Here is a 14,468-nt window from a genome sequence, read left to right as displayed (position 1 = left end):
CAAAATTTTGTATGGTGTGGTGCTTCTTCTAGGTGCGAACCTTATTGATGGGGGTCTTTTGGCGAGGCAAGCATGCACTCCCAAAGATGGATCGGGAGGTGGGTGAGAAGATATCAAAGACACTATTTAATGCCAAAAGTAGTATGTTGCATGAGTCACACCACATCGACTCTCCTTTGAATGAACAAAGGTGGGGGGTTCTTACATACATGGGGGTACAGAAAGAATGGAGCATTTCTACAAGTAAGTCCAAAACCAATCTATTTGAATATAAACCAATGGTCTTTTATAGGATTGATGAAAGAAATGATCTTTATGGTTGATAGGTGGCTTGTGAGTACCTTCATGGTTCGTGGAGATAGTGTTATTGATGTCTTTGCTGGATGTGGAGAGTTGGGATGCCAATGCAAGGACTTGCATCGCCATTGTCTTTGCATTGAGGGAGACACATATCTTGCACACAATGTCCTCATGGATCTTCCATGTGATCCAGAAGTTAAGTGAACTTTATCCTATTTTAACATACAACTATATTACATGGATGTTTTTTGTTTTACATAAGCTTATAAGCTTATGGTTTGGATTTGGTGTGATATCCATATGCTTCCTATATGAGCTTATGGTTCTCGTTTTCATGTTATGCACATTGTGTATATGGATAGCTCATGGTTTGAATTTGGTATGATATGCATAAGCTTCCTATGAGCTTGTGGTTTTCATTTTGGTGTTATACATATCATGTATATATGGATAGCTCAATTTGTGATTAGTCAAGTTTAGTGATCGTGTATATATGGATAGCTCAATTTGTGATTAGTCAAGTTTAGTGATCATGTATACATGGATATATAAGGATTTTTTGATACATGGATACTTTGCATCTCATAAGCATCCTATGAGGCTCTGGACCTCATTTTGGTGCTATGTGCATCATATATATATGGATAGCTCAATTTTTGATTAGTCATTTTGGTGGGCTTCCTATTACATGAATATATAAGGATATTGTGGGTTGTATGTACATGGTTAATACCTGTGAGTTTTTGTAATTTGTGAAACCCCCGCCCCCTCCGCGATGCCCCCTCCGAGGAGGGCACTGGCGGTGGAAGCAGCATCAGCCTCTCGCGCGGGGTAGGGATCCACACTCGGGGCCTTGCTCATGGATCTCCGGACAAGAGACTAGCCCGGCAGTTCCTCCGAAAACTCGGAAAAACTTCCCTCACCCGGAAGGCACAGGCGATTCCACCAAGGAAATCATCTAACGAGTTAAAGTCTTAACTATCCAAACTAATCCGACCGAACCCGAAAGTCACATGGTCAGATCAAAGAAGAGACTTGCACTTGGTCCATAGAATCACCACTTTTTTCCTCCTTTAACGAGGCACATCCGCTGATTCCCTCCCACAGAACAAGGGTCTTGCTAGGACTTAATCTAACTAACGTAACTTAATCATAACTATTTGTATCGCAGGAATCCCCCAATCCAGCTTCAGCCCATGGGTTAGCCAACCGCCCAACCACTGTATTGGTGGGATTCCTTTATAAAAATTTGGTTATGTTTTGCCCGGGTACCCAGGCCCCCTAGCCGGCGTTTCAAGCAAAATTCAAGGTAGTCATACCACATACACACCCAATATGAAATTGCCATTTTAACAGATTCGGGTTTTAAAACAATCTTTCAATGAAATCATAGTATTACTGATCATAAACCCCCAAAATATTGAGTCCATTGTTTTACAAAATATATCATCCGGACTCTCCGTTGAAGACCAGTTGGTCAACCAACGAGATCCAATATCAAAATTCAGTTCACAAAGGTCATTCTTTTCAGTTCATACAAATCTTCCTCGACGTACGCATGGGTGTCCTAGCAAACGTGAGCCCGTGCATCACCTGGTCAGAACCCTCTAGGATCATACTTAGGTGTCCTAGCACTTCACTCAGGGACCGCTTCATCGGTCCTTACCCATCGTACCGGGGAAGCGTACCATTTTAACCATACCGAGGCTGGTCAAGACCTCGACAGGCTTTACCGCGAGCGACGTCCCTTGACGACTCCTCGCCACAGCTGTTGCAACGAGTCTCTCCTTAGTTTTCACATACCAAATGCTTCCTCCAACATTCTGGCGTAAAACAGTCCTTTAGAAAACATAGGTTCTATGCAAGTGAAATTCTCGGTTCGAGATTGGTTCCACAAAACCCTTTTGCCTTAATCCAAATTTTCCACAAAACCCTTTTGCCTTAATCCAGATTTTCTTAATGAGAATCAATGATCTCTCATCAGGGTAATCTACCCATCTTTTGACTAAATTTCCAACTAGATTCTTGGTGATTTCGGTTAAGGGAAAACTATGCTAATTCAATGCTAGTCTATTCTTTATGTCAAGAATTAGAAGCGATCACGAGGTTTTTTCTTGATTCAGATTCGAGAGATGGGCAAGCAGTTTACTAGCCGCCCCTCTTACAGTCGTGGTCTAACCAAAATTATTCGGCTTACTTCTAACTTTGATTCCAAGGATTTTCTTTAGATAAACATCTACTAAACTTCTAACCGTAAGGAAATTCCAACTTTATGAATTTCATTCCATAATAGATTAAGAATTGGTTCTATATGAGAATATCGGGTTTTTATAAAAATACTCTTCTTCCATTAATCTAAATTTGGGTAAATATCAATTTGGTGATTTATCCACCTAAAATATCTAAAAATATTCTTTCTAACAATTTAATTATCAACCCTAAGTTTCTAGGTGGAATTATGGTGAAAATTCCTCTTTTGTCACCAAATTTTAATTTAAACCTTTCTCTACTTAAAATATCATAAAAATTCTTCTTTCAAATTAAATATAAATATCTATTTTTTTAATATGCTTAAAATTCCTCTTCTTGCATTTAAATGATCGAATTCCAAATGTCATGGGAATTCCTTTTTTATCATAAAATAAATTTATCTAAAATTTCTCTCGATTTTTTTTAAAAATTAAATAAAAATATCCATTATTTCAAATATTCTAAAAATTTCTCTTTTTGTATTTAAATGATTGAATTCCAAATGTCATGGTAATTCCTATTTTATCATTTAAAAATTTCTTATGCATAAAATAAATTTATCTAAAATTTCTCTTTTCTTTTAATTACATATTTATGCATAAATACTAAAATTTATTTCACATGAATAAGATGAAAATCATTCTTTTTGCATAGGATGTCCAATCCTAGAATATGGTAGAAAGTCCTCTTTTAGATTATGCATAAAAATAAGATATGTATTATTTTCTGAAAATTTTACCATAGCTTCGCTGCTATTACTGATAATTTTTATTTTTTCTTAAAATAATAAAACATTGTAATGCAAATATGATAGAAGATCTATTCTTAAACTTAAATCTAAACTATGAATTTAAATCATAATTTTAACCATAATCATAAAATTAATTATGATTATTCTACTAGATTAAGCTATTTCCATTATTTCTCTTTTCCTAAATTGATAGGATTATCTCTTTCCCATTTAGAATCAATTAAAGTACTTTTTAACTATTTATAAATATTCTAAAAGAATTTACCATTATTTTATTAACATAAAAGCATAAAAATACCATTTTCTTATCCTCTAGCTTAACAAACTTAGAGTTTGGTTTTGAATTAAGAATTTATCAATGAGAAGCATTCTTTTGCTAAAGAATTAGCCATAGGAATGACTATTCTTTTTGGAGAGAGAGATATACATCTCTTAATTTTTTACTAATAAATCTTGTACTCAGTCAACTCTTCATCTTATGTGAGCATCTACTCATTTTTGGATATTTTCTTTCATTCTTTGGATTTATCTCATCCCAACACTTGGATTAATCCTATTGGCCCATAGGAACCTTAATTGGACCATAATCTAGAAATTTTTAAAAATCTAGACCCTTAGGCTAAGGTCCCTTATATCATTTTAATTGATTCCTAATGCACTTTAGAGAATTTATTTTGAACTTCTGTTTCAAGGAAATATATTTTTAATATTAGGAGAATTTTTATATCAAAAAATATCTCAATATTGAATTATCTCTCTCTAGAATTCTTCTTCTCTCTAGGTAAAAACAAGAAAAAATAATATTTTCTTGTATTCTCAAATAGGGAATGATTACAGGGGATTGAGGTAAAAGCTTATTCATTATTCAGGTTGAGGAGGAATCTTACATAATTCATAAGCTTATAAGCTTATGGTTTGGATTTGGTGGCTTCCTATGAGCTGAGCTTGTGATTCTCATTTGGAATTAAGCACAAGGTTGCTTATGGTTTGGATTTGGTGTGATATGCAAAAGATTTCTATGTGCTTATGGTTTTCATTTTGGAGTTATGTGTGTATATATGGATAGCTTATTATTTCGATTTGGTGAGATATGCATAAGCATCCTATAAGCTTGTGGACCTCATTTTAGTGTTATGTGCATCATGTATATTTGGATATTACATGAATATATAAGGATATTATGGGTTGTATGTACATGGTTAGTAGCTTTAGTTTTGTGATTCATAAGCTTATAAGCTTATGGTTTGGATTTGGTGTGATATGCATAAGCTTCCTACGAGCTTATGGTTCTCATTTTTGTAGTATGCACAAGCTTGCTTATGGTTCAGATTTGGTGTGATGTGCTTGTGGTTTTCATTTTGGTGTTATGTGTGTATATATAGATAGCTCATTGTTTCGATTTGGTGAGATATGCATAAGCATCCTATGAGCTTGTGGACCTCATTTTGGTGTTATGTGCATCATGTATATTTGGATATTTCATGAATATATAAGGATATTGTGGGTTGTATGTACATGGTTAGTAGCTTTAGTTTTGTGATTCATAAGCTTATAAGCTTATGGTTTAGATTTGGTGTGATATGCATAAGCTTCCTATGAGCTTATGGTTCTCATTTTGGTAGTATGCACAAGCTTTCTTATGGTTTGGATTTGGTGTGATGTGCTTATGGTTTTCCTTTTTTTTTTGGGGATACATGGATATTTCATTTTTTCGATTTGGTGCTTCATGTATATATGCATAGCTTAATTTTTTATTAGTCATTTTGGTGGGCTGCTATATTACATGAATATATAAGGACATTGTGGGTTGTATGTACATGAATATGGAGGTTGGTAGCTTTGAGGTTTTATAATTCATAAGCTTATAAGCTTATGGTCATGAAAAAGCTCACAAAATCCTCACAGATGCCAAAAAAGCTCGTAAAAAAATTAAACCCAATCTTCTTTGGTGATTTCCACCTTGTGGTGATAGCAGCAACAGTTACAGATCCCTTCTCACTACCCTTTACAAATTCCTTCTAGATTTAGTTGGTGCTGGACATGAGATGTATTCATTCCTGGATGGCTCCAGTGATTTACAATCAGGTTTGGATGACTACAGAAGATAAAGAGAAAAAGGTTTTTGTCACATAGAATGGGGGGTATTTTCTCTAATATTGTGACATTTGGATTAAATAAGACCCTATTCACTTTTTAGAGGATGTAGAATATTTCTATAGTTATTGTTTAAGTCAACTACCCACCTGTTCTTTGGGCCACCACACTTTCTCTCAATTCTTACACCATAACACTTGAGAGTCAGGGTCAACCCAACCAACAAGCCTCGCACCTAGTGGCCAATTCACCTAAGGGCCTCTCACCACCACACTTTCTCTCAATTCTTACACCATAACACTTGAGAGTCAGGGTCAACCCAACCAACAAGCCTCGCACCTAGTGGCCAATTCGCCTAAGGGCCTCTCACCAACAAGACTTAGCACCGATTAAGCCTCCAACCTCGCCTATGCCCAACCAGAGGATCTAAAATCCAAAGTGGGTCATACCCTAGACTCTAATCTCTTAACTTGACAAGTGGGGACAACCTCACCAAACTCGTTGATTTCTTCAACCAAATCTTCCTTATTCATTCCATTGGGCATCGGACCTTAGTTCAATTGTGTGTACTTCAATTCTTGATATCATTTGGGATTTAATTGATAACCAAATGGGATTTCAATAATATACACCTTTAATCTAGGTTAGTTTTACCCACAAAACCTTCTTTCGATGTAGAAAATAAAGCTTCATTTTCTACACTCACACACCCTTCTTTGACATATATACACCTTTAATCTAGGTTAGTTACTAACATTATTTCACCCACACACCCTTCTTTTGTTATAGAAAATAAACCTTCATTTACTACACTCACACACCTTACTTTTGTAATACTTTTTCATGAAATAACTCTCGTGACATCTCTCTCTCTCTCTTCCATACATGAACTACAAGGTGACATGCCAAGGTTGAAATCATTGTAAAGTGGCAAGCCCAAGAATGCCAAAGAACTTACAAGATTCCTAGGGCTAATCAAGTGGCATAGCAAATTTATGAGGTTCCTGGTGAATGTGGCAGTGCCCTTGTACAGTTTGATGATGAAAGATGTAGAATATGAGTGGTTCAGATCCTGTCAGGAGGAATTCCAGAATCTCAAGCAAATACTGTCGGCAGCACCCATTCTCTAACAGCCAAACTATGACCTAGTATTTCATGTATTTGTTGATGCCTCTAATTTTGCCATTGGTAGTGCTCTGATGTAGGAAGCACAAGAAGGCTGGTACATACTAGTTTACTATGCAAGCACAATGCTATCTAGACCAAAGAAGAACTACTCCACTACAAAAATGAACCACTGGGAATGACTACTCCATCAAGAAGTTCAAGCACTATCTGTTGGGAAATGTTTGAATTTCATATAGATAACAAAGCACTCTTGTACCTAATAAACAAACCAGAACTGGTAAGAAAATTGGCCATATGAATGATTTTGTTACAAGAATTCAAGTTCAATATAAGGCACACCCACGGGAACAAGCACCTTGTAGCAAACTTTCTGTCAAGACTGGAGTCAAGAGAAGAACTAGAGGAGGTGGAAGATGATTTCCTGAATGTGCAACTCTTCCTCACATATGGAGATAAACCCAGCTGGTATGACAAAATGCTATTGACTTGTCCTTTCCAGAGTACATGTCCAAAGATCAGAGAAAGAAGTTGACTCTCGCGAGCAAGTCATTCATGGTGGTAGCTAGACACCTCTACAAGATGGGCATTGATCAAATATTGAGAAGATGCATCCCTGAACATGGGCAATAGGTTGTGCTGGCAAAAGCACACCAAGGAATAAGTGGAGGGCACTTTTCCAGAGAAGTCACGAGGTGGAAGGTGTTCCAGGCAAGTTTGTGGTGGCCGACTACATTAAAAGATGCGCATAAGTTTGCAAAGGAGTGTGATATGTGCCAGAGGCTAAGGCAACCAAATGATGTAGATAGAACACCACACCCTAGTGTTGCCCCTACAACTGTTCCAAAAGTGGGGTCTGGACTTTGTCGTCCCATTCAAGCTAGCAACTTAGAGAACAAGAAATAAATACATCCTTTTGGCCATGGATTACTACGCTAATGGGTAGAGGCCAAGGGCCTGAAAGACTGTAAGGCATCATCAGTAGTATAGTGAAGTTTCTCTATAAAACTCTAGTGACAAGATTTGGATGCCCAATAGAGATAGTCAGTGATGACCAGGGGACCCACTTCCTTAATGAAGTGATCAGGAAACTAACAAAGCAACACATGATAATACATAAGAAGTCAACAGTCTACTACCGACAGGCAAATGGGCAAGAAAAATCCACAAATAAAATCATGAAGGGAATGCTACTTAAGACATTACATGAGAATAGGACCAACTGGGACACAAAGCTACACTCAGCATTGTGGGCATTCTTCCGGACAACGTATAAGAATGCAACAAGACTTACACCTTTCAACATGGTGTATAGACTGGAGGCAGTCGTGACCATGGAGTTCCTAACACAGAGCCTTAGGATAGCTGTGGGCAGAAAGGCTCTCTAGGAAGAATTAGAGGTGCATAGGATCAAAAAACTCCTTAAGCTGGATGAAAGGAGTCTGCACATCGCATGGACACTCGAGATCGTGTAGAAAAGGAGAAAGTTACAGGTGGACAAGAACACGAAATTCAAGATCTTTGAAGAAGGAGATGTAGTCTTGCTGTTCTCCTCAAGAATGGGACTCCACCCATGAAAATTGAAAATGAGATGGACGGGCCCATTCAAAATTGTCAGAAAAATGGGGACATGAACATTTGAGCTGGCAAGTCTGGATGGAGAAAGCTTAAGGAAACTGGTGAATGGGTATAGGCTGAAGCCTTATATGGAAAAATGCCAGAACTAGCGAGACAAGTATGTCCTGAAGGAAAAGTGTGTCTAGATCCACATCTAGATTTGGAGAACCTAAGGAAAGTGTGTCCAGATCCAGATCCAAATCCAGATCTGGATCGTGTTCACAACAAGAAAAGTGTGTCCAGATCCAGATCTAGATCTCGAGAATGTCCCCAACAAGTAGAAGCATCCAAACAGGATTTGTCCAACAAGAAGAGTTTGAGTTTTGTCAGAGGAGAGTTGGGCTGATATGCTTCTACTACAGTGCCCTAGGGTATTAACAAAATGACTGCCCCATATTACAACGCCATTAGTAGGGGCTACAAGAGGCGAGGCCGCAAAGAGAGGCAAACCTAACAGGAGCTGATGCAGCAGTAAATATGGTAAAAGTGGACGTTTGAGGGCTGCTATAGCTCAATGAAGAAACTGTGTGTGCTTGGTTATTTGTGACGTTGTTAGGCTTTGCCTACTATTGTCAAGACCCTTTAATACTCCATTGGCCAACTAGGCTAGAAGACCCGTCCTATGCTAGCCAGCTTAGTGTAAATACTTGAAGGTTGCTAACCAATCAATGGCTAGTATTTCCACACCAACAGCCAACATAATTCTAGCCCTATGGTTTACGGAGCATGCTAACTGATGCCAGATGACTGGGTTTGACTCCGAGAAGGGCTTTATGAGTATCAACAAATAGTTGTAGCAAATTTTCTCTCAATAGTGCATGCATACATCATTTCATGCCTTGCATACAACATCTTTCTGCAAATTTATCAACCTCAAGCCATGTATGCCTTACTTGCATCAATATTCACTTGCATACATCAAGATTTGCATCAAACTATCTAATCTATCAAGAATCTTGCTATCTTGTAAGATTTGCACTTTCTTGCACTCCAACACACCAAGATTCACTTATGTCTTCATTTCTTGTGCATTTATGGCTAAATAAAACTTGAAATGGAAGTTTTCTTGCACAAAATGTAAAGATCTTATACAAATTTTAAAAAAATCAACTTTAGGGCAACTTTAGGGTTTAGAGTAACTCACTGGCACCATTTCTTGCACTAAATTTAAAGAAAATTAAATTTTTACACTTTTCTTGAAAATCTACACCAAGCTTCTACACACTTTCTGGAAACTGCACTGAATTTTTGCACTTTCTTGAAAATATGTACCCAACTGCACATAAAATCTTGAAATCTACAGTAGTTTTGCACAACTTTGCACTATAACCTTGATTCTTTGCACAACAATCTTCTTCTTACAATAATCTTTCTCCAAGAATTCAAAGATTTAACAATCTAGGGTTTAATCTTGAAGAAATAAGGACTTAAAAGATTGATATTTGAAAATGTAGGCTCTCTAATAAAGATAGTGCAAGAAAATCTCTCAATATTAGTTACTAAAATCTTTATAAACCCTAATTTTGAAAATCAAGAAAATTTTGAGAAAATCAAGAACAAGAAGATCAAGAAGTTTAAGAAATCAAATAGTTAACCGGATTATGGTTTTGAAAACAATGATTCATACAAATTAAAAAATGATTAACAAAAAATTCATTGCTAATCTTGCCAAAACAAGAAATTAGCAAATCTAAAAATTGTGTAAAAATTAATTCTGAAAATGATTAACACTAATCATAATCAAGATAATGCATTCTAAAAAAATGGATTTACAATAATCTAAAAATGATTATCACTAATCAAGATCAAGAGAATGCATTTTAAAAATTGGATTAAGAATAACATGAAAATGATTATCTCACTAATCACTCCCTAAGCAAGGATTTAAACCAAGAGCTCTAATACTAGTCAAAGAAAGGTACATCTAGATTAGCTTAGAATTATCCTAATTAGATTGGATTAGGAAAATCTAGAGAGATTAGCACTAAGGAATATGAAAAGTAAGGTGTAATGAGTATCATGAAGTATGTCAAAAGGTCTAAAGGTTCAAAAAGGTACAATACTCCTAGAGCACATGCCTTTTATAGGCCCATGTGCCCTAATCCCACATGTAAATGACCCTAAGCCCATGTGCCCAGGCCCATCCCATGTGCATGTGCATCCTAAGAACACTTTGTTATAATAATTTCTTGTATAAGTGTGTTGATGAAGAGCAAAAAACATACGTGTATCTATCCTTATTAAGTTTCTCTTAAAAAATGAAATTTTATTTTTTTAAAAATCATTTTCATGTGAAATACCCTTGGTTGCACAAAATCTCAACCCATAAGCTAAAACAACCTAAGAATAATAAAATGCATAACTCATATGAAGAAATCTTTTCCATGGTTACATGACTCTCGACCTTAATGATCAAATGAACTAATGGAAATTTGCATTACATATATTCATTAAATAATGGAAAGTTCATGACAAACTTTATCTTCCTACTTTACATTACATATATTCATTTAAAAAATACTCATGACAAAGTTTAGCTAATCTTATTTATTAATCCCTACTTTGTTTCTTTTCCAAGAAGTGCACATAGCCAAGATACATCCTTTCCAACCACTTGGCCCCATAATGTGAATTTATTAATTGATCTAACAAGTTGAGCCTTTGGATGATGAGTTTTGGCCATAAAATGATAGGTTTGAACTCCAAATACTTGTTAGATTGCATAAATGTGATTAGTGATGAGTTATCAATGTGTACCATCCTTGGCTATGAAGTCTAGTTAGTCAAGAGCTCTAACCACTAAGCAAGGTTAAGAAATAAAATGTGTCAATAAGATCATTAGTAGCTCTACTTATTTTAAATATAAAGAAGAAATAATAAGAAGAGATGTAAGCTTGTTAAGGAAATAACCTTATGATATAATAGTAGACTAGCTTTTTTACCCTAAAGAAACAAATAACAAAGTAAAAAATAGGTCAATAAGCCTCCATAAAATAAAATAAAAGCTAAGTTATCTACTCAGTCTCATGCCTACTACCCACAATAGCACAAGAGCCTATACATCGTAGTAGATATCTGTACAATGTTACTAAGTCTCAAGGCTACCTACAATAGCACAAGAGCATATCATTATAGATAAATGATTTGACTATGTAGATACATCTACATAGTCAAATCATGGTTGCCCAAAGCAGGGTGTTTGTCTACACATTGATACCTATTAATTTTATATAAAATAAAATATTAATAAATTGTTCTTATTTAAGAAATTATTATGAACAAGAGCTATGCATACATGCAAGCTAAAGAAACACTGATTCCTATAAGGTATTAGCTACATACATACATACATACATACATACATACATACATACATACATACATACATACATACATACATACATACATATATATATATATATATATATATATATATATATATATATATATATATATATAAAAGGGAGATTACACCCAGTCATGAACAATTGATTAGTGTTATTGTTGACATGTTACTCATGGAAACTTGCTGAGATGTTTATTATTGTGTGCTATTTTGTGCCTTGTGGAGCTTATTGTTTCTTTTTTCCAACTTCCTCAATAAGTTTTTCTTATGTCCAATGGTAGTATCACCTCACATACTATGGTGCAAGTTTCTTTCTAATGTTGTTTGATCAAGATTATTATTGTAAATCTTATTCTCTAGATTAGGATTCTCTCTTTGTGAGGGTTCTCTTCTATTCTCCAAGCTACCAATAGGCCATGCTCTATAAGAAGATTTTCTATAACAATTTTTGCTAGATGAAATATGGCAATGGTGTGTCTTGCTCACTAGAAAACTATCCCTTTCCCTCTCCTTGATGTGTGTGTGTGTGTGTGTGTGTGTGTGTGTGTTTGTAGGTCTAAATAACAAGGAAAAGAAGAAGAAGAAGAAGAAGAAGAAGAAGAAGATCTACTCCTCTAGTCAAACCTAATCTAGCTCTAGAGAACTTCCTAATCACTTAATCGTAGAAGGCTTGGAAAAAATCAAATGCCTCCAACCACCACTAAACTAGATTCCAATATTTATCACTCTTAAAACACTCTCATTTGTCTTAATCTAGAAATAGTGGCTCTAAATACATGACTAAACTCATTTTTAATAGATTATGATATTAAAATATTGATTAAGATAAGTGAAGAAATGGCACACTAATTAGGCAAACACATATAATCCTTCTCATTGCTAATCAAGCTCCAATTACAACCTTTAATAGATTTAAGGGAGGAAATTAATGACTTGCAATCCTTTTCATTCCATAGTACATCAAGTATAAAGTATGTGATGCCATTCAAAACCTAATCACGTCAATTTTTGCATTCCATAGTACAACAACTATAAAGCATGTGACCCCATTTAAACCATGTGCCCAGCACTATATATGCACCTCATAAATGTACCTAAAGCCTTTATATTTACCCATTTACAATTACTAACAACTTTTTAGGATCAACACCATATAATGTGGCATTGCCATATGACTTAAAATTTTAACATTCCTCAATGTTTTAGTGCAATTATTTGATCTTTATGCACTAGTTGAGAGAGAGAATAAAGGAAAAGAGAGAAAATAACGGAGTGTGAGTATGGACTAGAGAGATAAATAAGAGAGGAGGGATTCGAGTAGGGATTCCACAAGGATTTTTAACAAGAGAAAAGGGATTTGAATAGGGAGATGTGCAATAATGAGTGGGAGGTGAGATTGGGTGATAGGCAACTAAACTAGGTTAGAGAAAGAAAATTAAGGAGTAGAGATATAAAATTAAAGGGTGTAAATAGGGGCAAGATAATAAATAAATAAGAGAGAAGAGGAAATTAAACAAGAGTTCACAACAATGAGAGAACAAGAGAGAGGAGGAAATTGAAGAAGAGTTCAAAATGAGATCATAAATAAGAGAGACTAGGAAATTGAACAAGAGTTCCAAATGAGAGAAAACAAGAATGTACACAGATGAGAGAGAGAGAGAGAGAGAGAGAGAGAGAGAGAGAGAGAGAGAGAGAGAGAGAGAGAGAGAGAGAGAGAGAGAGAGAGAGAGAGAGAGGTACGTGGAAGTCTAGGGTAGAGGTGTGAGAATAGAGAGTGACATAGAGATATAAATAAGTGGGGATGGAATTGAATAACTGTTTATGAACAAAAGAGAAGGGACTTAGGTATATGGGATGAGGATGGATGAGTTATAGGAGAGAGAGAGAGAGAGAGAGAGAGAGAGAGAGAGAGAGAGAGAGAGAGAGAGATACTAAATGTCTTCAAAAGACCTAAAAGTGAGCTTAGATAATTGGATTGGGAGTGCATAAAGTGTATTTTGATGGAGTAATGCACCAAACTAGCCCAAAAAGCTCATAAAATTAAGGATTTTAGCTCTCTTTTGCATAGTTATGCATAAGAGAAGAGCCCATTAGAAGCTCAATTAATCTTTAATTATTATTAATTCACACATCATGTAATGTACATGTCTTACTAGTTAATAATAATCTTTAATTATTATTAATTCACACATTAGGCAATGTACATGTCTTACCAATTCAATGCTTAATTTAATGATGTGGTGCTTAATTATGTGAATTATTAATCATGTACTTCTTATTATAGATAAGCTTCACACACGATTGTAAGATAAATTTGGTTAGCTCAAAAATTACTTCCCACAACAATTCTTACCATACTAGATTTTTGCCTTTACTTTCATACTAGCAACAACTAGTTCAAGTTCTAAGAATTTATAATTTAAGCTAGGATAAAATTTTAACTCTTGAATAAATAAGTCCCTAATTAAGCAAGATTAGAGGCATGGTTAACCTAAACTCACCACTTGACTTCTTGTTTAAAGAAAAATGGAAACTCTATTGGCTATCTCAAGACATAGCTCTAGTGGACAAGCATTAGATTAATCAAGAATGATCATCTTTCCTCTAAGCATGGATAGATAGATTAGAGAAGTAATGAAAAAATATATAAACCTATTAATTTTAAAAAATACATACCCATTTCTTGCAACAAAAGATTACCCATTAAATCAAGCTTGACTAGATAAAAAAAAAAGCAATTCTAACTAGAGCAAAACAACCTTTGATCACACTTTTAGGGAATAATTTTAACATAACTTAACTCCTATACCACATTTTACACCTCCCTCTCTCATTTACATATTATCATTAGGAAAAGTGAGAATCATAAAGTGTTTAAATCTCCATGTCTTTTTGTGTAAAATTCATAGAACCTTGCTTGCACAACATGCCAATAGATACATTAGTTCATTTCCACTATTTAATTAAGGCTTGATATGAAACTTA

The sequence above is a fragment of the Cibotium barometz genome, chromosome 23 (assembly GCF_041138505.1).
Source record: "Cibotium barometz isolate CiBa-2024 chromosome 23, ASM4113850v1, whole genome shotgun sequence".
NCBI classification, from domain to species: Eukaryota; Viridiplantae; Streptophyta; class Polypodiopsida; order Cyatheales; family Cibotiaceae; genus Cibotium; species Cibotium barometz.
The sequence above is the reverse complement of the archived record's forward strand: the minus strand, read 5'-3'. Positions refer to the sequence as shown.